The 27,684-nt window shown below is 44.8% G+C and overlaps 1 protein-coding gene across 1 annotated transcript in view; it reads left to right on the top strand.

Moving 5' to 3' along the window:
• The first annotated feature begins 12,051 nt into the window (after positions 1-12,051).
• plxnb1b (plexin b1b) overlaps positions 12,052-27,684 on the top strand; it is a 119,826-nt gene continuing 104,193 nt past the window's right edge. The window contains exon 1 of the mRNA XM_031826739.1: positions 12,052-12,490. The gene's annotated coding sequence lies outside the window, so the exon portion shown is untranslated. The remainder of the gene's footprint in view (positions 12,491-27,684) is intronic.

Genomic DNA, 27,684 nt, shown 5'->3' with positions numbered 1-27,684 from the left:
GACGGGGGAAGATCGGTGAGAAAATCCACCGACAAATGCGACCACGGCCTTTGTGGAAAGGGGAGGGGCTGTAACTTCACCCTAGGCAGGTGTCGAGGAGCCTTGCTCTGAGCACACACTGAGCAGGAGAAGACATAAAACCTCACATCCTTGGCCAAAGTGGGCCACCAGTACCTCCCCCTATGACTGCACTGTCCTCTCAATACCAGGATGACCCGAAGAGGGTAGTGTATGGGCCCATCGAATCACAGACACCAAGCGGCACGTACTGAACACCCGCTGGACACTGAGGAGGTGCAGGACCAAGCGGCACGTACTGAACACCCGCTGGACACTGAGGAGGTGCAGGTTCCAACCGTAACGCCCACTCGATTTCCGCGTCCACCTCTCATACCACCGGTGCTACCGAACATGAAGCTGGAAGGATGGGAGAAGGATCGATGGACAGCTCCTCGGTGTCATAGAGACGGGACAGCGCGTCGGCCTTAGTATTAAGGGAGCCTGGCCTATAGGAGATCGTGAAACGAAATCGGGTAAAAAACATGGCCCACCTGGCCTGACGCAGATTCAATCTCCTCGCTGCCCGGATATACTCGAGATTACGATGGTCAGTCCAGATGAGGAAAGGGTGCTTGGCCCACTCAAGCCAATGTCTCCACACCTTCACAGCCTTGACCACAGCTAACAACTCCCGGTCCCCCACGTCATAGTTCCGCTAAGCCAGGGAATTCCCAGCACCACTGGAAACGCAGGTGAATCAATAAGGAAGAGAATAATCCGCTCCTTATGATCCCTCTGCGTTACTATGTCCAGTGGATACTTGGCCTCCCTGACTAGCCCTGACCCTAATGGTCGGCTATCTAAGGAGTGCACGGGGAAGGGTTGGTCTAGCGGCACCAGGGGAATCCCTAGCCTTAACACGAGCCCACGATCCATAAAGTTCCCAGCTGCGCCTGAATCGGTCCCCCACGTCATAGTTCCGCGTCGCCGGACCAAGCTTCCTCGAGAAGAAAGCGCAGGGGCGGAGCTTCGGTGGCGTGCCCGAGCGATGTGATAGCACGGCTCCCACCCCAGCCTCGGACACGTCCACCTCCACTATGAACACCAAAGAGGGGTCCGGATGAGCCAGCACGGGAGCGTCGGTGAACAGCTCCTTCAGGCGACTGAAGGCTCTGCCCGCCTCCACTAACCAGCGCAGGCGCTCCGGACCCCCCTTCAGCAGTAAAGTAATGGGAGTAGCCACCTGACCAAAACCCTGGATAAATCTCCAGTAGTAATTGGCAAACCCTAAAAACCGCTGCACCTCCTTTACCGTTACCGTGGCTGTAACGTGGTCACGCTCCATCACCACCCCAGAGGAAGTGGAAATGCGATAACCCAGGAAGGAAACGGCTTGTTTGGAGAAAACACACATTTCTCAGCCTTGACGTACAGGTCATGTTCCAGCAGTCACCCAAGTACCCTACGCAACAGAGACATGTGTGCGGCGCGTGTAGCAGAATAGATCAGTATATCATCGATATACACCACCACACCCTGCCCGTGCAGGTCTCTGAGAATCTCATCTACGAAAGATTGGAAAACGGCTGGAGCATTCTTCAACCCATACGGCATGACGAGGTACTCATAATGGTCAGATGTGGTACTAAACGCAGTCTTCCACTCATCTCCCTCCCGGATACGCACCAAATTATACGCACTCCTAAGGTCCAGTTTTGTGAAAAAATGCGCCACATTAAATTATTCCACCGCCATGGCGATGAGAGGTAGCGGGTAACTAAACCCCACTGTGATGTAATTTAGACCTCTATAATCAGTGCACGGACGCAGACCTCCCTCCCTTTTCTTCACAAAAAATAAGCTTGAGGAGACGGGTGACGTGGAGAGCCGAATGTACCCCTGTCCCAGAGATTCGGTGACATATGTCTCCATAGCCACTGTCTCCTCCTGAGACAACGGGTACACGTGACTCCTGGGAAGTGCAGCGTTTACCAGGAGGTTTATCGTGCAATCCCCTCGTCGATGAGTTGGTAATTGGGTCGCCCTCTTCTTACAGAAGGCGATAGCCAATTGGCATATTCAGAGGGAATGCGCACAGTGGAAACCTGGTCTGGACTGACCACCGTCGTCACACCGATGGAAACTCCTATGCCACTCCCTGAACACACCTCTGACCACCCTCGGAGAGCCCCTGTCTCCATGAAATCTCAGGATTGTGATTAGCCAGCCAGGGAATTCCCAGCACCACTGGAAACGCAGGTGAATCAATAAGGAAGAGACTAATCCGCTCCTTATGATCCCCCTGCATTACCATGTCCTGTGGAACCGTGGCCTCCCTGACCAGCCCTGACCCTAATGGTCGACTATCTAAGGAGTGCACGGGGAAGGGTTGGTCTAGCGGCACCAGGGGAATCTCTAGCCTTAACGCGAGCCCACGATCCATAAAGTTCCCAGCTGTGCCTGAATCGACTAGCGCCTTATGCTGTAGAGAGGGAGAAAACTCAGAGAAAGAAATTAATAGGAACATATGACCAACAAGGAGCTCTGGGTGAGTCTGGTGCTAACTCACCTGGGGTGAACGAGGAGTGCTCTGCCTGCCCTCCCGACTCCCAGACCAGCTCATCCAGCACCGATTGGCAGTGTGTCCTCTCCTACCACACCTGGTGCAGGAGGAGCCTCCTCCTCCGGTCCCCCTCGATGCGGCCCCCCCTAACTCCATGGGGATTGGAGCGGGAGGGCCGGGAGGTGGAACCAACAGGGCCCGTTCTGGATGCCCGCGGGCAGCCAGCAGGTTGTCTAGTCGGATGGACATGTCAATGAGTTCGTCGAGGGAGATGGTGGCGTCCCGACAAGCTAGCTCCCTGCGGACGTCCTCCCAGAGGGTACAGCGATAGTGGTCCATCAGGGCCCTGTCGTTCCACACCGCCCCAGCGGCCAAGGTCCGGAACTCCAGCGCACAGTCCTGCGCGCTCCTCGTCTCCTATCTCAGGTGAAACAGCCGTTCCCTACCACTACTCGGGGTAGTGGTCCCTCACCGAGACTGGGCCATTCCACACTGCGTTGGCCCACTCCAGGGCTCGACCCGTCAGACAGGAGACAAGGACGCTCACGCTCTCCTCCCCCGAGGGAGTTGGATGAACGGTAGCCAGGTACAGCTCCAGCTGTAGTAAGAACCCCTGGCATCCAGCCGCCATTCCATCGTACTCCCTGGGGAGCGCCAGCCACAGAGCACCGGATCCAGACGCCGTAGGAGGGGTAGGTGGTGCTGGCGGTGTCACGCCCTGACCTTAGAGCTTTTTATGTCTTTATTTTGGTTTGGTCAGGGTGTGATTTGGGTGGGCATTCTATGTTCCTTTTTCTATGTTTTTGTATTTCTTTGTTTTGGCCGGGTATGGTTCTCAATCAGGGACAGTTGTCTATCGTTGTCTCTGATTGGGAACCATACTTAGGTAGCTTTTTCCCCACAGGGTTTTTGTGGGTAGTTAATTTATGTTTAGTGTTTTGCACCTTTCAGGACTGTTTCGGTTATTCCCTTTGTTATTTTGATATAGTGTTCAGTTTTAATAAAGAAAGAGAGAACACTTACCACACTGCGCTTTGGTCCGATGATTCCTCTTCTTCAGACGACAAATACCGTTACAGGCGGAGGAGGAGCTGGGGGTAAGGTAGGGAGGCCACTCCTCTCCTATCGGTCCATCCTCTCCATCATTTGGTCCATTGCCGACCCGATACAGTGGAGAATGGCCTTATGATGGTGGACTCGCTCCTACAGGATGGGAGAGGAGGTGCAGCTGCTCCTGCTGACTCCATGAAATGGTGCCGGCTTCTGTCACAACGCCTGGAGTGGTGGGTGCGGAGTCAAATGCAGAGAGCAGAGGATACTGGGGAAATCAGACTTTATTAGGTCTCCAAAGCTAACGCCCAAAACAACAGGCGAAATTAGTCACAAAATTGTCCAACCCAACACTGGGCACAAACTGACAGGAACACAACACGCACAACCTGACAAACAGAAAGCAAGCCCGCACAAAAACAGATGGGCCTAACTGGCTTAAATAGACTGAATCAAAAAACAAAATAAAAGACAGGTGCAACCAATAAGACCAAAAAACAGAAACGGAAAAGGGGATCGGTGGCGGCTAGTAGACCGAAGATGACGACCCCCGAGCGCCGCCCGAACAGGCAGGGGAGCCACCTTCGGTGGGAGTCGTGACACAATTGGGTTGAGGTAGGGTGATTGTGGCGGCCAGGTCATCTGATGCAGCACTCCATCACTCTCCTTCTTGGTCAAATAGCCCTTACACACACTGGAGGTGTGTTGGGTCATTGTCCTGTTGAAAAACAAATGTCACCAGCAAAGTGCCCCTACACCATCACACCTCCTCCTCCATGCTTCATGGTGGGAACCACATATGCGGAGATCATCCGTTCACCTACTCTGCGTCTCACAAAGACACGGCGGTTGGAACCAAAAATCTCAAATTTGGACTCATCAGACTAAAGGACAGATTTCCACCAGTCTAATGTCCATTGCTCATGTTTCTTGACCCAAGCAAGTATTTTCTTCTTATTGGTGTCCTTTAGTAGGGATTTCTTTGCAACAATTCGACCAAGAAGGCCTGATTCACACAGTCTCCTCTGAACAGTTGATGTTGAGGTGTCTGTTACTTGAACTCTGTGAAGCATTTATTTGGGCTGCAAATTTCTGAGGCTGGTAACTTTACGGAACTTATCCTCTGCAGCAGAGGTAACCTTGGGTCTTCCTTTCCTGTGGCGGTCCTCATGAGAGCCAGTTCCATCATAGCTCTTGATGGTTTTTGCGACTACACTTGTTCTTGAAATTTTCCGCATTGACTGACCTTCATGTCTTAAAGTAATGATGGACTGTCGTTTCTCTTTGCTTATTTGAGCTGTTCTTTCCATAATATGGACTTTTACCAAATAGGGCTATCTTCATTACATCCCCTTACCTTGTCAGAACACAACTGGTTGGCTCAAACACATTAAGAAGGAAAGAAATTCCACAAATGAACTTTTAACAAGGCACACCTGTTAATTGAAATGCATTCCAGGTGACTATCTCATGAAGCTGGTTGAGAGAATGCCAAGAGTGTGCAAAGCTGTCATCAAGGCAAAGGGTGGCTACTTTGAAGTATCTCAAATATAAAATATATTTTGATTTGTTTAACACTTTGATTACTACATGATTCCATATGTTCTATTTCATAGTTTTGAAGTCTTCACTATTAATTCTACAATGTAGAAAATAGTAAAGAAGACAGAAACTCCCTTGAATGAGTAGGTGTGTCCAAACTTTTGACTGGTACTGTATATCATCCTAATCTAGGTGTAGATTACATTCCAGTGTTCGAACTTGTAAAAAAGGCTGCATGGGATTTGTCTTAATGCAACTCCGTGCAGTCAATGTCAATGTCCACTTTCGGTATATTGCCGAGAGTCACTTGTGGATTTGACAGCTCTAACGCAGTTCCACTTCCGACACTGCCAAAACAAAACAACTTCTTCTTCTTTGGTATCATGGTGTTCGCGCATTTTGTTTGTGCATGCTGCCACCTACTGTGGGGAATGTAGGCTCGATCACGTTACATTTTGTGACACAAAACATAAAAAGGGAAAGGGGAAAGGAGCAAATTACACCACCACCGGAGGTCCCTTTGCAATGTATTCACACCCCTTGACATTTTCCACATTTTGTTGTGTTACAGCCTGAATTTAAAATGGATTAAATTGAGATGTTTTGTCACTGAGCTACACACAATACCCCATAATGTAAAATTGGAATAATGTTTTTAGACATTTTTACAAATGAATTACAAATGAAAAGCTGAAAATGTCTTGATTCAATAAGTATTGAACCCCTTTGTTATGGCAAGCCTAAATATTGCTTAATTAACAAGTCACATGGACTCACTCTGTGTGCAATAATATGTTAAACATGAGTTTTGATCGACTACCTCATCTCTGTACCCCACACATAAAATTATCGGTAAGGTCCCTCAGTTGAGCAGTGAATTTCAAACACAGATTCAACCAAAAAGACCAGGGAAGTATTCCAATGCCTTGCAAAGAAGGGAAACTTTAGGTAGATGGATAAAATAAATTAAAAAGCAGACATTGAATAGCCCTTTGAGCATGGTGAAGTTATTAATTACACTTTGGATGGTGTGATAGGAGAAAACTGAAGATGGATCAACAACATCGTAGTTACTCCGCAATACTAACCTAACAGACAGAGTGAAAAGAAGGAAGCCTGTACAGAATAAAAATATTTCAAAACCTGTTTGCAACAAGGTGTAACGGCTTTCTTCTATCTCCTCCTCGGACGAGGAGGTGTAGCAAGGATCGGACCAAAATGCAGCGTGGCTATTGCAATCCATGTTTATTAAATAATAAAGAAACACGAACTTACAAAAACAATAAACGTAATGTGAAAACCGAAACAGCCCTATCTAGTGCAAACACAAAGACAGGAACAATCACCTACAAAAACACTCACAGAATATGGCTGCCTAAATATGGTTCCCAATTAGAGACAACGATAATCACCTGACTCTGATTGAGAACCGCCTCAGGCAGCCCTAGACTACTTAGACACCCCACAAAACCCCTAAGACAAAAACACACCACAATAACCCATGTCACACCCTGGCCTGACCAAATAATTAAAGGAAACACAAAATACTAAGACCAAGGCGTGACAGAACCCCCCCCCCCCTAAGGTGCGGACTCCCAGACGCACCTCAAAACCGGAGGGTCCGGGTGGGCGTCTGTCCATGGTGGCGGCTCCGGCTCGGGACGTGGACCCCACTCCACAAATGTCATAGTTCCTCCCCCTCGCGTCCTGGGATAATCCACCCTCGCCGCCGACCATGGCCTAATAGTCCTCACCCAGAACCCCACTGGACTGAGGGGCAGCTCGGGACTGAGGGGCAGCTCGGGACTGAGGGGAAGCTCGGGACTGAGGGGAAGCTCGGGACTGAGGGGAAGCACAGCACTGAGGGGAAGCCCAGCACTGAGGGGAAGCCCAGCACTGAGAGGAAGCTCAGCACTGAGAGGAAGCTCAGCACTGAGAGGAAGCTCAGCACTGAGAGGAAGCTCAGGCAGGTAGTTGGCTTTGGCAGATCCTGGCTGGCTGGCGGATCTGGAAGAGTCTGGTTGACTGGCAGATCTGGAAGAGTCTGGTTGACTGGCAGATCTGGAAGAGTCTGGTTGACTGGCAGATCTGGAAGAGTCTGGTTGACTGGCAGATCTGGAAGAGTCTGGCTGACTGGCGAATCTAGCTGCTCTGGCTGCTCCATGCAGACTGGCAGCTCTGGCTGCTCCATGCAGACTGGCAGCTCTGGCTGCTCCATGCAGACTGGCAGCTCTGGCTGCTCCATGCAGACTGGCAGCTCTGGCTGCTCCATGCAGACTGACAGCTCTGGCTGCTCTATGCAGACTGGCAGGTCCATGCAGACTGGCAGCTCTGGCTGCACTATGCAGACTGGCAGCTCCATGCAGACTGGCATCTCTGGCTGCACTATGCAGACTGGCAGCTCCATGCAGACTGGCAGCTCTGGCTGCTCTATGCAGACTGGCAGCTCTATGCAGACTGGCAGCTCTGGCTGCACTATGCAGACTGGCAGCTCCATGCAGACTGGCATCTCTGGCTGCACTATGCAGACTGGCAGCTCCATGCAGACTGACAGCTCTGGCTGCTCTATGCAGACTGGCAGCTCTATGCAGACCGGCAGCTCTGGCTGCTCCATGCAACCTGACAGCTCTGGCTGCTCCATGCAACCTGACAGCTCTGGCTGCTCCATGCAGACTGGCAGCTCTGGCTGCTCCATGCAGACTGGCATCTCTGGCTGCTCCATGCAGACTAGCAGCTCTGGCTGCTCCATGCAGACTAGCAGCTCTGGCTGCTCCATGCAGACTAGCAGCTCTGGCTGCTCCATGCAGACTGGCAGCTCAGGCAGCGCTGGAGAGGCGAGGCGCACTGTAGGCCTGATGCGTGGTGCTGGCACTGGTGGAACTGGATAGAGAACACGCACAGGAAGCCTGGTGCGGGGAGCTGCCACCGGAGGACTGGTGTGTAGAGGTGGCTCTGGATAGACCGGACCGTGCAGGTGCACTGGAGCTCTTGAGCACCAAGCCTGCCCAACCTTACCTGGCTCGATGCCCACTCTAGCCCGGCCAATACGAAGAGCTGGTATGAACCGCACCGGGCTATGCACCCGTACTGGAAACACCGTGCGCTCTATAGCATAACACGGTGCCTGCCCGGTCTCTCTAGCCCCCCGGTAAGCACAGGGAGTTTGCGCAGGTCTCCTACCTGGCATAGCCATACTCCCTGTGAGCCCCCCCCCAATAAATTTTTGTGGCCGACTCTCAGGCTTCCATCCGCGTCGCCGTGCTGCTTCCTCATACCAGCACCTCTCCGCTTTCCCCGCCTCCAGTTACTCCTTGGGGCGGCGATATTCTCCATGCTGAGCCCAGGGTCCTTTACCGTCCAGTTGCTCCTCCCATGTCCATTTCTCCAGGTGGTGCAACCTCTCCCACTGCAGCTGCTGCTGCTCCTGCTGCTGCTGTTGCCTGTTACCACGCCACTTGGTCCGGGTGTGGTGGGTGATTCTGTAACGGCTTTCTTCTATCTCCTCCTGTAGCAAGGATCGGACCAAAATGCAGCGTGGCTATTGCAATCCATGTTTATTAAATAATAAAGAAACACGAACTTACAAAAACAATAAACGTAATGTGAAAACCGAAACAGCCCTATCTGGTGCAAACACAAAGACAGGAACAATCACCCACGAAAACACTCACAGAATATGGCTGCCTAAATATGGTTCCCAATAAGAGACAACGATAATCACCTGACTCTGATTGAGAACCGCCTCAGGCAGCCCTAGACTACTTAGACACCCCACAAAACCCCTAAGACAAAAATACACCACAATAACCCATGTCACACCCTGGCCTGACCAAATAATTAAAGAAAACACAAAATACCAAGACCAAGGCGTGACACAAGGCACTAAAGTAATACTGCACAAAATGTGTCAAAACAATAAACGTTTTGTCCTGCATACAAAGTGTTATATTTGGGGCAAATACAATACAACACATTACAGAGTACCACTCTCCATGTTTTAAAGCATAGTGGTGGCTGCATCGCATTATGGGTATGTCTGTAATCGTTAAGGACTGGGGAGTTTTTCAGGATAAAAAATAAACAAAATCCTAGATGGGAAAAAAACCTGGTTCAGTCTGCCTTCCACCAGATTTAATTTTCAATGCATTTGCAAACATGAATAAAAACATGTAGATGGGTGAGATTTTTTTTTATTTAATCCATTTTGAAATCAGACTGTAAAACAACAAAATGTAGAATAAATCAAGGGATATGAATACAAGCAAATCTGATTTAAAATACAGATAAAAATACACCTTATGGAACAGCAGGGACTGTGAAGAGACAGACACACAGGCACATGCATACACACATGATAACATACACACTATACACACACGTACACATGAATTTTGTGTTGTAGATAATGTATGTATCCAGGCTGTATCACAACCGGCCCGTGATTGGGAGTCCCATAGGGCGGCGCACAATTGACCCAGCGTCATCCGGGTTTGGCCGGTGTTGTAAATACGAATTTGTTCTTAACTGAATTGCCTAGTTAAATAAAAAAAGGTAGTAGTAGAGTAGTACCCTGAGGGCACACACTTAATGTGATGTGAAATCTGTTGTGAAATGTATTGTAATGTTTTTAAAACTGTATCACTGCCTTAATTTTGCTGGACCCCAGTAAGAGTAACTTTTGATTTGTGCAACAACTAACGGGGATCCATAATAAATACAAATATAAATACAAAATTAGCACCATTGTGGAAAGTGGCGAAGGGATGCTCTGGTGTGCTCCGGCAGCACTACATCCCTTTTGCCGCTACACTGAATGAGCTAATTAAAGCGCACCTACTCTTTTGATAAAATGTGTGTCTGTTGTGAAAATGCGGGAATATGTGGCCAAGAAAATATTTCTGGCTGGTCTCAAGTAATGTAAAACAGTTGGGAGGGGATACTTTTGAAACGGGATTGAGGGAAGTAGAGCAAATATTTTGAATGAGCATTACCTTATAGCCTAGCTTTCAGTCTAATGCAGCTAGTTACTTACTTTTGTAGTCTTGCACAGAATATCAGTCCTGTGTTCAGTACGTTTTTACTTTGAATGGAATTGGTGAAAAACGGAGAGGGGTTGGGGAAGCTGTCAGCATGGCCACTGCCCTTTAAATACGTCACTCAATGCTTCAAGCCACACCTTGCTACACCCACCAAATGGGAGCAAACGTACCTCAAAGTCTGTTCAAGAAAGTTCTGAGTAATGCTTCGAACACACCGACAGTGTCATTGCATTTTGGTACACCAGAATTACATGAATTCCCAATCAAACGCTGCGTTTGCCTTGCAGCATTGCGTTGCAGAGACAGTTGCAGTGCGTTCGGTGTGGTGCATATGTTGGATTTATCTAACACGTGTCAAACTGTATAGTAGATGGCCTGACAGAAATGGTAGTAGAAGGTGAATGTTGAACTTTTGTTGCATACATATCCAGATGATGCTGCATACTATTTTGCGCAATAATGCTGTCGGTGTTATCGAAGCGTTATGATATACAACGTGAATGCAAGAGACAGGTTGGAATGTTTGAATGAAATACGGGACATGTGGTTTTTGAATTTGTTGATAAAATGTGGGACATGATTGTTTGGTTGCGGGACGTGGGACAAATGGACAAAATGATAGACTGTGCCGCACAAGCTGGGACATGTGGTCCCCCTACCTCTGTTCTACGCTGACCCTGGCAACCTCAACCTGTCTCTCTCGCACAGACACTTCTGATCCCCAGCAACATGGGCACCCCCACAATTCACACATTTTTTCCCACCAATACTACACATTCCTTTGTCCCATGCCCTCCTGCATACTTCTCACAGCTCGCAATCTCCCTCCTAAACACTGCTGCAACACAGCCTGGTCTTATTGACTAGACATAACGTAGGATATGTAAATCCGGGATATTGAAATTAGTATGATATGTTACATTTGGTATGGTTACATAACACAGGTTACTTAAGGCAAAAACAAAAGGATGGTGGTTGAGTGGGCGTATTTATTATATATTATTTTATTTACCTTTATTTAACTAGGCAAGTCAGTTAACCCTTTAACCCTAACCCCTAGCGTAGCTAAAGTTAGCCAGTTAGCTAACATTAGCCACAACAAATTGGAATTTGTCACATATCATACGTTTGTAAATTTTTAGCATATCGTGCCTTTTGCAAATTCGTAACAGTCACAAATTAATGCATACCATACATAACATGGCAAATGGAGTAGCTCGGATTTAAGTACAGAATAATATGAAATGCTCTGAGACCAGGTTGTGCAACATGACCATAAACACTGCATCTGAAACACCTTAGTGGGTTCCTGCAAAAACAACTGCTATGTGGATGAGGCTAAAGCGGATCTGAATCGGCCGCTAATCTGTTGCCCCTTTAAAGGGGCAATCTGCTGATACTACAATTTAATTTTTGCACTAAACATGAATTGTACATACCCATTTATTATTGAATAATAACTTAAAAATGCCTGATGGGCTTCGTTCAAATGTCCTACCCCATCCCACCAGACCCACAAATATAAGCTTTTGTAAACAATGTAGGCTAATGGTAAACAAACACTGTATAGCCTCAAATCATGGTGAAATGCCAATGTTGATCTGTTGGATGGTCAGTCCTTGCATCCATACATACTGTAGCTCTGTCAATTAATTTGAGAGCGGTTACATTTCTCCAGCTCCATCCCTGAGCTGTTTACTAAATCAGTGGCGGGGTGTCGTTTTTGTTGTTGTTGAATTGCAGACTGCCCCGTTAAGAGAACGAAGTTGGTTGGCCAGGAGGGGTCCGCCAGTCACCAGGGCATTTCAGCAGTCGATGTGACCAAGCCCCTTTAAAACATTACGCATATCGGGGGCTGGTTTATCTAGGGCTGTCGTGAGGTAATCTATCCATTCTCGCCGGGCAGGCCGACATGTGGTAATCGTAGAAAGCGCACACTGCAATATGAGAAAAAAGCAATAACAATAAGAGCGCGCACGAGTTGCTTTTAAGCCGGGAAATGTACATGGAACATTGCAGATTTTACTAAAGCTAAAGATTGTTTGATCTCGTGAAACAACCTTAAACCAGCAGAAAACTAATACTAACCAAACGCAAGTTTGAACGACAATGGAATTTGGGTTCTTCTGACCCCTGGGAACCGTTGTGATTTGCCTGGATTTAAAAGCACAAGTTGCTGACAAATTGGATAAACTTGCCCCCCAATTCGGCCAGCCGACGGTACTGAACTCACTTTCCTTGTATCCAGAACGAAACGGCGGGTCGTGGAATTTAACCTGATTTATAAGAATTGAAGGTGAGTGAAAGAGGTCTAAGCTTACTGTTACTGCGAAAACCTACTTTTGATGCTTGCAAAACCATGTTTCTCAGAAATGTCGTCAATAGTTCCTGCAAAATGGGTTTATCCCCTAAATACGTGGAGTCTAGTGCAAGTTGCATGCTGATTGTGGCCAATATTATTATTGAATTAAAACGTGTTTTATTGGCACGAGAAATATGTTCACATTGTCAAAACAAGTGAAATAAACCAGCAAAAGTTAGAATAAACACATTTAACATCAACAACAAAAAAAACATTAGAAATTAACAGTAATCATTGCACTCAAACGTTTTAAAAATATATACATTTCAAGGGTTTTAGCAATGTGAAAATAGTTGGTAGCACGAATAGTGGGGTACTTCTATCTTAACGTTGGAAGCCGATACCAATAGTTTCTGTATGGAATCCAGTTTTGCCATGTAAAATGAGTCCTAGTTTTGAATGTGTAAATGAACTTATGTAATACGGAGGCAACTATCACTATTACCCACCCATGTATTTTGATTAGGCTATTTGGGGTGATAAACTTGACCACACTGTAGGTTGGCTTTCCAAAACCACATCGGGAGTCTGTGCAAGGGCGAAATTGTGATGTAGATATTGGTGGGGACTAACAGTAGATTGGTTGTCCTGGGGTCCTTCCATTGAGGTTTTTTGGGGATATTTCCTGCAACTTTGCACAGTTCGACAAATTATTATGCCTCTCTTGAGGGGTAATTTGGAAACAGTGGAAGGATAAGTAGAATTTTATTCGGATAGCAGTTTTCCTTTATTAGTAAAAATGTTCACTTCCTGCATTTCACCACATTTTGCCATGGGGCAGGGAGACAAATGTGCAGTTTTATAATGCTATTCTACTCATTTATTCGTGAATCTCAGAGAAAATGTTGTAGTTTTAAAACTAATTACCTGCAATGCTACACTTTGTCATGGGGCAAAGAGAAAAATGTTTTTATAGCTCATCTCATGCTATTCTTCACATTTTGCCATGAGGATGAGAACATTTCAGTTTAAAGCTAATTTCCTGCTACTCTTCACGTTTTGCCATTAAGCTGAGAGAACATGTTTTAAAGTAACTGTCCAGTGACAATCTCACTTTTAAAAGTTCATATTCTGTTAACTCATACCCAAATAATTTGGACTCATTCTATACTTATATTTGTGGCCAAAGCATAATTTGGAGGGAAAAAAACACTTCAAAAACCACATCTAAAACTTGAATCTCAAACAGAACTTTAAAAATAAATGCTTGCGATTTCCTCACAGGGGTTGATGTCATCCTCCTGAGGAGGAGGAGCTGGCCAATCAGCAGTCTACTCTTATTAATATTTTGAATGACCGGTAAACGCCACACCATTCTGTTGTTGGGGAACGCTCACGCTATTCCAACACAGAGAAGTAGCTTTTTAGCATACTTAATCACCATTTTTTTGGGAAGGAAAACGATTTCACTCCTGTTGTAATTAATAATGGGTCATATTTCATAGAAATTTTGAAACTTTGGACAGTTACATTAAAGTTCGACCCTGGGCAAAAATACATTTTAAACTGTATAACTGATTAATGCAACATCATACCAGGTAATTTAATGATTACATTTTTTTATTAATAAGATATTTGGCTAAAGAAGTGACATTTCGATCTCTACAGCTTCCACCCAAAACAAATCCTGTGAAATGACTTCAACACATCCTGGAGGAGTTATGTTTAGCTTAACGAACTAGCTACATCAGCAGCATTACCAGAATGACACATTGATGAACCATCAAATGCACAGCCAATTTCTGTAAAAAAATTGAGAAAGAGGAGTTGAACCGTATTTCATGCCCAAAGTCGGCCGTTAAAGTGAATTTCTTGCAACTCGACACATTTTTCCCTGCTGGTTAGCACATTTTTGGAGATGCAGTAGTATAGTAAATGGAAGGTTTTTTCCAACGTCACTGCTGTTTAGCAGTAGTTCGTTGAACCACAGCAGGTGGTGCGTCATTGGAGTGGGACTGCTTGTTTTGTTTTTAAAGCCCATTTTATTTATAAAAAAAATCATGGTATCCAATTGGTAGTTACAGTCTTGTCCCATCGCTGCAACTCCCGTATGGACTCGGGAGAGGCGAAGGTCAAGAGCCGTACGTCCTCCGAAACACGACCCAGCCAAGCCTCACTGCTCCAGGACACAATCCCCACTTATCCCGGAAGCCAGCCACACCAATGTGTCGGAGGAAACACTGGCGACCCTGTCGGCATGCATGTGCCTGGCCCGCCGCAGGAGTCACTATAGGGCGATCGGGAAAGGGCATCCCGGCCTGCCAAACCCTCCCCTAACCCGGATGACGCTGGGCCAATTTTGCACCACCCCATGGGTCTCCCGGTCGCGACAGAACCAGGACTCGAACCAGGATTTCTAGTGGCACAGCTGGCATTGCGATGCAGTGCCTTAGACCAATGCGCCACTCGGGAGGCCCTGTATTTACAGCCCATTTCGTCTCTCCCCGGCAGGCGTCGTTTCTTTACATTGCATTCTTTACATTACTTTTCCAGTGGTATTTTGTGTATTGCAAATACTTTAATATCAATATCTGGTTTCTATGTTCTATGTTGAAGATGCACATTAAGAAATCCTCTTTCCAGCGATCGCAAGAATAGACTACATGCCTCTTCAGTTCTTTGACGAATTGATCCCTAACAAATTCACATGTTTGATCTGTTCCACTGTTTGCGCCCCAGTTCGTGTCTTGACAGATGCAGTTCTGTGGAAGCTGTCACAAGTTGAGCTACGGTCATACACCGTTATACCTTTTTTTTTTTTATAAATTTTTTGTTGTTGATAATTCATGGATTATGTTTAAAATGCTTCTAAAAGTTAGGTAAATGTGTACATTACCCTGTTTAAAAAAAATACTGTTCAAAGCAAGCTGTTCAGTTATTTACTACTCTGCTCCTCAGTGACGGTCAGGCAGCTCCGCCTCCGTGGGCGCATCTACCAATGCGAACATTGCTTCCATTGCTTTGCAGGCTATTTGCTATGAGGGGGAAATACCCCAATGAAGTTGCAGGATTTCGTAGCATAAATTATAATAGCACAAAGTAAATGGACCATCCTGGGGCGCTCAAATGTGCGTTCAGTCAGAACTTCTGGGTGTGCTCTAGTTTCCTCCCAATGATTGTCTCGCGCCAGACGGCTTACTTCCGCATGTGAGATGTCTGCTCTATCAGGTACAGATGGCCTAAAGCAAAAAGGTAATTGTAATTAACTTGTATATAAATACTACATCCAATAAGAGTCGAAGGACAGAGGGATACACTAGCTAGAACCTTCTCATCACGGATCTGGTAGGATAAAAAAAATAATGGCCAATTGTTTCCCGCCATGTTGTTCACCAGGTTCTACTGTAGATGACAGGGTGACATGTTGTGAGGACTAAAACAGCATACAACTGGGTGTATCACAAAGCATGATCAAATTAATTGGCCAACTACAGTAATTTTGAGAAAGTTTGGTTGATTTTATTTTGTTGGAAAATTTAACCAGTTATCTACCTTTTTTAATGAGCAGCTAACTAGCTGATAGCTTGCTGGCTAGTTAGCTCCCATGCCAATTTCAAGTGTAAACTAATATTTGATTAACTCAGACATATGAAGTTATTTCAGAATAAAAGTTAATGGGCTAGCACATCATGCTTTGTGACAAACGCAACCTGACAAACGATTTTCTACCACTTAATTTTTATTTCTAAATGTGTCTGTGTGTATTGATATTCAGCTATCCAACAGTGTCATCCATGGCAGACAGAAGAGCCTTCAGTGAGAGTGACTGCCTCGGTGGCCACAGACTGCCTCTGAGTTGAACCATTCCTCAAATGATAGCCAACTGCTCTTCTTTTTAAGCTCATAGCCGCCCTTATAATTTAAGTGACAGATTAAGTTATCGCAACATCATAATCGCAGAAACCACATGGAATATCCCATCCTGATGCTGATTGCCCATTTGATTTGCTTTGTAGTTTGTCAGACCTGGCATCTAATAACTGGGTCATTCCTCGTTGTTTTAGTTATTGAACTTTTCCTGAATAGTTTTTGGCAGTGGCTGCCCCCCCAGAATCCTTTAGCCATGGCATATCGGGTTTCCAGAAAATCCGGAACCGCATTCACTCGTTTTTTTTTTTACACTCATCCGCAGATTGTCATTTTTGGGTGCTTTTTTTTTGTCTTAGGCTGCATGGCATACACAGCTGTCATTTTTGGTTACTAACGGTAAGGCCTAAACTCCCTTGATAGGCTACAAAGACTAGATAAGTATTTGGCACTATCAGTTTCTCTATAAAGCATCACTTCTTTTGTTTTGGGTAGATGATTAAAAGGTTTTGAGATGTTTATGGCTGTATTTCGGCAGCATGGAGATCAGAAGACTAACAGAGCATTGTCTTATGGACGGCTAAATTTGTCTGCAGTCATAAATAAATAAATAGGAAGTTACCTTTTTAAACAGATGAGAGATTGCTGCCAATTATGTCCCTTGGCTGTGGAAGCTCAAATAAACATGGCTCAAGCTGGCCACTGTTGTAGGAGGTGGCTGAACAGCACTGCTGTTCTCGATTGTGACTAATTGGGACAGATTTTTACCGACTGTGTAACAGTCACAAAGAAAGCAGTTACCAAGGATCAAATATGTGGCAAGTTTTCAGACGTGGTAGCCGGCAGGCACAATTTTGCACTTCTACCTGGACAGAGTTGGACAAGACAGATCTGTCTTGACTTGTAAAATGACCCTTGGCTCCATGTATAAATGGTACCATTGTGTTCACTGTGTGACCTTTTTGAGATTTGACCTGTCATTACCTGAGCCAGAAATGCAATTTTGGAAGGGTGCTAGATGAGTTGGGCAGTGACGTTACCAGTATAGCAATATTGGTCATTTTAAAAACCTGCTGTATGTCAAATATTGTGTGCTATAGCTTGGAAAATAAATCAATGTGACTGGATGACAACATGATGATTGTTTCCAACATTAGGGCTGTTTTCCTAAAGAAGTGAAATCCGCCTCGTGTTTTGTTTCCTTCCCACGATATGTATCGCAATACTGGTATCGTTCCGGCACTACAGATGAGGGCTGAGGAATAGGATTTTCTCCCATTTTTAACCTTATTCCCTAGATTCACGGGGAATTGTAGTTGAAATTACAATATAAATTCCATGACTGTTGATTATGTCCATATTATTCCATTGCAATTTAGTCCCTCACCAGTTTGGCTTGCTACTCAAAGAAATTGTACGTTAATGCCCTTACAACTGCTATCTCCATAACCCCACTCCCATATTCTGAATAGATTCAATATGGGTGGTGATGTATAGGCTACTGAGGCTGGATTAATTTGAGATTAAACCACAGTGGTATATAATATGCATGACTGACTACACTAATTGCCTCGAGTTGAGTTAAAAGGGAATCCATACTTAACAGAAAGTTAGTGAAAGAGAGGGCTCCAGTGATAATGACCCAATTGGGCAGAGCACTCCTCACCTCTCTGCCAGTATATGGTGCTTGTGTCACCTCAGACACCCTATAACTGTTAGTGTCAAAGTCTGAAGGGGGATGGGTGTTGGCCATTCTTGTTCTCTGTGGCTGGCAGCTGTACGGGCTAGCATGGACATGTCGTGTCAACACCTTTCATCAGTCCTACTCCCTCAACTTTTTATCTATTTTATTTAACTAGGCAAGTCAATTTAAGAACAAATTCTTATTTACAATGACAGCCAAGCCCTAACCCAGACAACGCTGGGCCAATTGTCCACCGCCCTATGGGACTTCCAATCACGACTGATTGTGATACAGCCTGGAATCGAACCAGGGTCTGTAGTGACTCCTCTAGCACTGAGATGCAGTGCCTTATACTGCTGCACCACCCAGTAGCCCAATCAAACTAGTGAGCCTCAGTCCTTCAGTCAGTCTGTCCGTCCTTTTGTCAAGTTGTCCCCAGCAAAGGCAAGTAGGCGGGCGGATGCTGTCTGAGTGGCTAGACACTTTCGTGATTGGTCTTGTTTAGCTTTCATCGTGACATTTATCCTGCCAGCCTGGTGATTAACAGGTGGGGAGATTTGATAAACTGTGACTGGGTGGCGATGGCTGTAGATCATCAGTGGTGGTGTTGATTAAATTATGTCTTGCAGCAGCACACTCAGTCAGGCCAGAGGTGTCACCACAAAGTGCCATATCCTGTCATGATACATCGGCGCACACTCGCAGCCCTGAAGAGTTAGAACGGCTTTGGGCTACCGGAATAGGCCCATGTTGATAACACTAACCCTGCAATGAGGGAAAGGCGGCTACCACTTGCAACGAGCTGGCAGGATGGTCGCCTACTGACTGGTTTTGGAGGATAATTGCTCTGGTGTGTTTCCCCTCTTAGATATGGTAAAGCCCCTTATCCATCCAAGACTGGAGGGCAATTCCAAGGTAACGGAATTACGCTGAGACTCCGATTTTAACATTTAAAATGTATACCAGTTTAACAAACAAAATAACTCTATGCACAAGGACTACCTTTGACTATTTTCACTGAACATTTTACAAAAACACATTTACAGGAAGAACTGTGCATATCCAAAGTTTGGATAACATAATACAACTGAGGGAGATATTACCGTAATTCTGTAACTTTATCTGCAGTTTTTCCAGTAAATGTAACTTTATAAATTGTTCAAAGTAGTCGTCGTATGCTTTGTTAAACTTTGAAATCAATGGCTATTTGGCATACATTTTAAAGTGAGAAAAATGGAGTCTCGGCGTAATTCCTTTATTGTGGAATTGCCCTGGAGCAAATCTGTTTAACGTGGATGGAAGTACGTGTTGGGAAGGATGGCCAGCCTTGCATGATATGTGAAGGCTACACTTGTTTTAAAGTGGTCTTACCCTCTCAACAATCATGGCCAGATTAAATACTCTATTTTAATTATATCAGTGGGCATTAACTCAGTAACCTTATCAGAATGGTCTGGTCTTTTAATGGGGCTTTGCAAGCCAACAGACGCAAACAGATTAAGAATAATATACCGGTGGCAAAAAGCGCAATCCCCCTAAAAGAGGGGGGTCGGGTGGGTTTCAGAATCAGATACCCAGTGCCACACTGACTATTTAAACCATTTGAGGTCTTTGGATCTGGCTAGATGGCAGCTATCTGACAAATATATCTCTAGATATCAATCAAAGGCTGCATTTTTGTTGTTGTTGTAGCAAATAAGGTTCTGAGAATGACGGAAGACAACGGCTTCCCGCTCTATTCCCGCTCTATTACATCGCAGTGAACACATGTATGTAATGTGCGTAGAAACTAAATAAATAAAATGGTTCTTCCCGTTAAACACTTGCCCCCCCAACCCCCCCTTCCCCCAAACACATGTAATAATAGGACTATAAATTGAGCTTTCCTGTATTATACTTCAAATTTGTATCATATTATACAGAGCCATTTACTTTTTTCGTATTCTTAATTTTTATTATTGATTTATTTTATTGTTGGTTTTTTGAGGGGAATTTTACCCCTTTTTCTCCCCAATTTTGTTTTATCCAATTGTTTTAGTAGCTACTATCTTGTCTTGTCGCTACAGCTCCCGTACGGGCTCGGGAGAGACGAAGGTTGAAAGTCATGTGTCCTCCGATACACAACCCAACCAAGCTGCACTGCTTCTTAACACAGCGCGCATCCAACCCGGAAGCCAGCCGCACCAATGTGTCGGAGGAAACACTGTGCACCTGGCAACCTTGGTTAGCGCGCACTGCGCCCGGCCTGCCACAGGAGTCGCTGGTGCGCGATGAGACAAGGACATCCCTACCGGATGAACCCAGTGTCTCTGATGGCACAGCTGGCGCTGCAGTACAGCACCCTTAACCACTGAGCCACCCGGGAGGCCCTTATTTCTTATTGTTGTCATGAACTGCAAATATGCATTTCATTGGACTGTATACCATGTGTATCCCGTACGACTAATAAAACTTGAAACTTGATCTAGGCTTAATCTTAATTCCCATCTTTATTCATTATTTGGCTGCGGTTCAGGCCATAGAAACAGTGCAAGAGTGCCAAGTTCTTATTTTTTCATAGTTTTATTTTGCTGTTACTTCTTATTAAGGCGTCCGCATGCTTCCCAGCCAATATCGTTCAGAAGAGTTCTTGCATATATCAAGACAACGTATTTGTTTGTTTTGGACTTCGGTCACACTACTTTCTCTTTTTTTTGTGGGAGGAAAGCTGAAGTTCGGAGCCGAAGTTTACGCCCCTTTGTCAGTGCTTGGTCAAGAGTAGGGATTCTTCAATATAGTTGTCATTCAACGAGAGACAACCTGTAATTATGCAAATATTTATTTTGGGGAGGGGGGGAAACTGCACCAAACATTTTAGTTGGACGTAAAATCGCGTGACTAAGATCCTCGGCAAAAACGTTAACATTTTATAGATGAATTCAGACTATTTTGAGGAAGTAAATACTGGCTACGGTGTCTCAAAACAGACAAACAACACTTGATTTTCAAGCGAAGGTCTTTTAAGGGGGTATGCGAACAGACTGTTTCGGATAGACGCAAGCCGAATTGAAGCATGCTAACGCCTTTAGTCAGTTAATTTAATCAAATTCAGACCCACAAGGGTGAACACTGTTCAAGAGGCCCAACTTAACATGTTACCCACACCCTCCAGACATGCCCTTGATTCTAATCAGTAGCCTAACCCCATGGATGTATGTTGAAATGTCTGTAATATTTTTTAGATAACTTGACTTTAGTCTTAACTCTCATAGGGTTTAATTAGACTGGAAAGCCTGTTCATTATTCAAATATGTAAATAGAGACCTAGATCGTATGCAAACTATGAAAACTACGCACAGTGCAGTATCGGCATTCCTTTGAAGCACAACTGAAGTGCCCTAACGGAGTGTGAATTATTAACTCCGAAGGGCACCCTGTGTGCTTCCACCGAATGCAGCTTATGAGTCTAAATGGTATATGCGTGTGAGCTCCCTCATGAATGGAGTTGGTGTGTGTCTCCTGAATCCATGTTAAAATTCAGTGACACGAGCATTGTCTTTCTCCTGTTTAGCACATGGTAGGGTAGACACAAAGTGTAAAGCAGTTCCTGGGTTGTTGTTTTTGTTTGCGTGGGGTGTTGTTGCTCTCTCTCGCTCCTTCTCGTCTTTTTTTTTTTTTTTTTTTTTCATTGTTCTTTCTCTTCCTACTGAATGTGTCAATTTCACATATCGATATTTTGCTATCTCACTCTCTTCCACACTCTCACAAGTTCAAGCAGCCCCTTAGAGAATGAAGCCCTTGTGGTGAGATGGTATAGAATGACATGGCTGAGGAGGTTTTTGTCAAAGCCTCGGATGATTATGAGAAGATAAGACCCCCACCCGAGACAGGTGAAGAGAGAGAACTGGAGACAGGGGAACAGACACAAACACACAAGCACAACTAATCGGCATCTGTCTTGCTCACTCGTGCAGAGCAAAGGGCATTCCTTTGGAGGCAACGTGTAGAACGGTACATGATCTGCAGTTTGTCAGGCTGTAGTCAAAATAATGTTGACGTGCTCACAAAAGGTGTGCGGGTGTTGTGTTTGTGTGCATATTTCATGCAGGCCATATGTGTGTTTGCATGTTTTCAGAAGTCTGTGTCCTCGTGGAATGGTGTGTGTGTTAGCACTGTGGGTCTGTCTATTGTTGTCAGCAGCATGAGTTTGCATCCATGCACATGTGTGTACTTGTGTAGATGTGTACATGTGTCTACAGGTATGTGCATGTGTGGAGTTTATTGCTGTGCTTAGCCTTTGCAGTCCCAGTACTTCTCTGAAAGGGTGGCCTGGTCTCTCTCTACTCTTTCTCTCTCTCTGTACTGGCTCCTTTTGTTTCTTTTGTTGGCTAAGGTTGAAAAGGCCAGCCAACAAGAGGGAGAACTGGGGTGGAGGGAAGGGGTGGAGGGGGGTGTGGTACATGTCTGGATGGGGGAGGGATGTGGAAGAGAAGGGAGGATTTGTGTTGCTTTGCTCTGAACTGTCTGTCTGTGGGAGAACAGCTGGTGTTGACTGGCTGCAGACTTTAGTCCTCCGCCGAGGGATAGGTAGGTGAGTGGGTGTGGTAGAGGGGGAGTGTCCACCATCTGGAACCGGACCCAAAAACTAGGGCAGAACTTCTCCAAAAGTCTGAACTTTGAAACTTGCAAAGTTCTGAGTTTTTAGTTTTCTTCGGCATCTGTGCACCTTACGATAAGTATCTTGTGGTTGTGGTAATTTTGATATTAGTGTGGGATTTATTTTCTCGTTGACTGGTTCTAGTTTTTTGCCAAAGCTAGATAGCTAGCTGGCTATTCACATGGATATTATGGATATTAAACTGCTCTTGAAATAGAATATCATCTCAATAACATCAGGGGGCTTTCTGTGGCTTTTGACTCCTGGAAAACAATACACGGGGCATCTGTTATGGTGACATTCGCCAGGTTTTTGTGTTCCTGTGCGGTTTTGGCAGGCCGATAGGCAGGCGGTGTTCGCAATACCGATGCTTCTGGCTGTTGCTAAGTAGGAACTATGGAGTCCTTGGAAAATGGGGAGCACTCGGTTTCCCCAGAAACACCCTTTTTTCTCAAGACGACTGCCAAAGCTGGGGCAATCACCCTTAACCCCCCCCCCCCCCACCATATCCCCCCCGGGGGGGATGCGCTCTATCCTGGGAAAGGGGGGTTGTCATGGACAGGAAAGGACCAATGTTGGACTGGACTGTTAAAAGTTTTATACTTTGATGGCGGAAAGATGGATGAGGGGAGGGTGTGTGGGATTTCTTTCGCTGGTCCCAACTTGACCTATTCTGAAATTGACTTGAGGTTCTCTATCTTAATTTGTTCGATCTATTGCGATTTGGTCAGGCTAAAGCTTTCTTTTCTCTCCCTATGTTTAACGTAACTAACTAACAAACAAGACTAGGCTTATTGAACTATGAACATGGCAGCAGACGAAGCAACATTTTAACTTGGACTGTCTTTAAAAATAATAAAATAGGCATACTGGATTTTGAGTTCCGTGTGTGTGGTTGTGTGTGCTGAACACAGGGCTGACATGTGCTGTGATGATTGGGTGCCAGGGGCAGGACATTATTTTTTACAGCCTGTATGTGGCTCCCTCCATCACCATGACACTTCCTGCTAATTCACACTTCTAAACGGTCAAAGGTGAAAGGTTGAGTGTCATCCCTCTAAAGACATGTTACTTTGCTGACAGGGGCTTTCCTCCTGACTGGATTTTTTTTCAACACATCAAGAGTTAAATACAAAGCTCCAGTTAATACATTGAAGTGTGTGCGTGTACCCCGGCCCCCAGAGAGCAAGGTGTTTCCTAGCAACCTTTTGCCACTTGTTGCCAAGCTAGGACATACACTGTTAAGGGAACGGTCTCTGACTGTTAGGACATGGCCTCTTTTTAGTTTGGGGGGCACTGCATTCCCTACTCTGGGGTGGGGGGGCTGGCACAACTACTACTATTATAACCATGTAACCGACAGTTATGGATGAACGCTGTCATGAAAAGAACCATCATAACTGTTTAAAAAAAAAAAAACAGCTGGCTGGGCAGGCTAGGCTGGGCAACGTGATGAAACTGATGCTCTTTGCTGAAACATTATAGCAGCACACATAAGTGCGTTTGTAAATCCACTCTGGAGTGCCAGAGTGTGCTCAGTGGGCATTCATATATTGAGAGCGTTGTCAGATTGTCTGTTCATAAATTCAGAACGTTTAGCTCTCGGCGCGTTCAGTGCGCACACTGGACGCTCTGGCCGAGGAGTGGGTTGATCCGAGCGTTCTGACCACACAATGGCAGTCAAGCACCTTATCGAACTGGCTAACGTTGGCTAGCTTGCTAGCTACTTCCAGACACAAATGAGAGAACACCTCACTCTGACCATTTTGTTCACCCTAGCAGAGCTGGTTATGCTGTTTTCATGTTATTCAGAGCATTGGTGACTAACTGTGCTGCTGGCAACAATGTAAATGTTTTTTTTTGCCAACGTTTCCCGTCACCTGCCAATTTCAACTGGTGTTGAGCGTTTATAAATTCATCAGTTATTCTGCGCTCTGGCACGCTCAGACAAGTGCTCGGAAATCGGAGTAGATGGCCAGAGCGCATTTACAAACTCGCCCATAGACATGGAATTAATAGAAAGGGCTTAGGACCTCACCCTGGCATTTGACTGAAACTCATGGGTACACTCACAATGACTACCTTGTATTGTGATACAATAATTTCCATGTTAATGTACAATGTTCATTCAAATGATGTTAACTGATGTGGCTCATGGAATGTATTTTTTTCCGTAATGTCAGTTTCGTTGAATCGACAAAATCACATAACATTTTACTTCCTGCTCCTCCTATAGAGGGCTTGCAGTTGCCTCACAAATCACCTAGCAACCACACCAGAGTCTGTCTGTTGGAACTCCTGAGTTTTGCTTCCACTGGAAACTTCTGGAAGATTACCCATTATTTTGTTTTCTAAGGACCAAGAAAACGGAGGGAGAACCTATTCAAGTAAGCAAATATATTTAGAAAATGATAATGTATCGCTAGCTAGAACTTACTGTACAGGCTAACTCAAATTAGCCGCTAATGTAATGTTAGCTAGCTATACAGTATGTACAGTTAGCTAAGTTAATTAAATATCGTTAGCTAGTTAGCTATCTTGGTGTATTTACCGTTGTAATTCGAAATGGATTTGTAGTTAAGTACAGTGCCTTCAGGAAGTTTTCCCATCCCTTAACTTTTTCCACATTTTGTTGTTACAGCCTGAGTTTAAAATGTACCTGGCTTACACACAATACCCCATAATGTCAAAGTGGAATTGTTTATATATATATATATATATATATATATATATATAAGTGACTTAAAAATGAAACCCTTTTGTTTTGGGAAGCCAAAAAAGTTCAGAAGTAAATATTTGCATATCAAGTAACATAAGTTGCACTCACTCTGTGTGCAATAATAGTGTTTAACATGAATTTTTGAATGACTGTAATGTAGTCTGTGTGTAGAGGAGTCAGACGCAGGACAGCCGATATGAGTAAATAAACGTATTTTACTCAAAATAGACAAATACAATACAAAATAAGCAAGCCCACATAAACGTATTACATAAACAATCACTCACAAACAAACATGCGGGAACAGAGGGTTAAATAATGAACAAGTAATTGGGGAATTGAAACCAGGTGTGAGAAACAAATGGAAAATGAAAACTGGATCTGTGATGGCTAGAAGGCCGGTGACGTCGAACGCCGTCCGAAGATGGAGAGGGACCGACTTCGGCGGAAGTCGTGACAACTACCTAATCTCTGTACCCCACACATACAGTTATCTGTAACGTCCCTCAGTCAAGCAGTCCATTTCAAACACATATTCAACCAGAAAGACCAGGGAAGTATTCCAATGCTTAGCAAAGAAGGGCATTGGTGGAAGGGTAAAAAGAAAAGCAGACATTGAATATCACTTTGAGTATGGTGAAGTTATTAATTACATTTTGGATGGTGTATCAATATACATTTTGCTTCTGAAGCTAAGCAGGGTTGGTCCTGGTCAGTTCCTGGATGGGAGACCAGATGCTGCTGGAAGTGGTGTTGGAGGGCCAGTAGGAGGCACTCTTTCCTCTGGTCTAAAAAGAAATATCCCAATGCCCCAGGACACTGCCCTGTGTAGGGTGCCGTCTTTCGGATGGGACGTTAAACGGGTGTCCTGACTCTCTGAGGTCATTAAAGATCCCATGGCACTTATCGTAAGAGTAGGGGTGTTAACCCCGGTGTCCTGGCTAAATTACCAATCTGGCCCTCAAACAATCACGGTCACCTAATAATCCCCAGTTTTTACAATTGGCTCATTCATCCTCCTCCTCTCCCCTGTAACTATTCCCCAGGTCGTTGTTACAAATGAGAAAGTGTTCTCAGTCAACTTACCTGGTAAAATAACGGAAAAATTAAAAATACCCAGTCACTACAAAGATACAGGTGTCCTTCCTAACTCGGTTGCTGGAGAGGAAGAAAACCGCTCAGGGATTTCACCATGAGGCCAATGGTCACTTTAAAGCAGTTTGAGTTTAATCCCTGTGACAGGGAAAAACTAAGGATGGATCAACATTTTAATAACTCAACACTAACCTAATTGACAGCGTGAAAAGAAGGAAACCTGTACAGAATACAAATATTACAAAACATGCATCCTGTTTGCAACAAGGCACTAGAGTAAAATGTGGTAAAGTAATTCACTTTTTTAAGAATAGTGGTGGCTGTGTCGTTATGGGTATGCTTGTAATCGTTAAGGACTGGGGAGTTTTTCAGGATAAAAAATAAACGGAATGGAGCTATAAGCACAGACAAAATCCTAGAGGAAAACCTGGTTCAGGCTGATTTCCACCAGACACTGTGAGATGAATTCACCTTTCAGCAGGACAACCTAAAAAACAAGGCCAAATCTACACGAGTTGCTTTCCAAGAATATGGTGAATGTTCCGGAGTTAGTTTTGACTTAAATCTACTTAAATGTATGGCAAGACCTGAAAATGGATGTCTAGCAATGATCAACAACCAATTTGACAGAGCTTGAAGATTTAAAAAAAATAATAATGGGTAAATGTTTCACAACCCAGTTGTGGAATGCTCTTAGAAACTTACCCAGAAAGACTCATAGATGTAATCGCTGCCAGGGGTGTGAATACTTATGTAAATGAGATATTTCTGTATTACATTTTAAATAAATCAGCAAAAATGTCTAACCATTTTTTCACTTTGTCATTATGGGGTATTATGTGTGTGAGAAATCAATTTAGAATTTAGGCTATAACAACAAAATGTGGAGTAAATCAAGGGGAATGAATACTTTCTGAAGGCACTATAGCTAGCAGTTCCAGCTGTCAGAACGGAGAGTAGGCTACTCTGGATAGGGCAGGTAACTTTGTGGGAGGACATTATGAAAATGTTCTCCAGTCCAGCACGAGAAACCAAGGACAGAGATATAGTATCATCATTTTCAGTGCTGTCTAATTTGAGTATAATGCGGTCTGTTTCTTTTTTCTTTTCTGTACTCCGATACAGAGAGCTGTGAATCCCTTTCTGCAGATAGAGGTCCCAATGAATGCCCCGAGAGAATAAGGATA

Source organism: Oncorhynchus kisutch, linkage group LG1, assembly GCF_002021735.2.
Source record: "Oncorhynchus kisutch isolate 150728-3 linkage group LG1, Okis_V2, whole genome shotgun sequence".
Taxonomy (NCBI): Eukaryota; Metazoa; Chordata; class Actinopteri; order Salmoniformes; family Salmonidae; genus Oncorhynchus; species Oncorhynchus kisutch.
The sequence above is the reverse complement of the archived record's forward strand: the minus strand, read 5'-3'. Positions and strand labels throughout refer to the sequence as shown.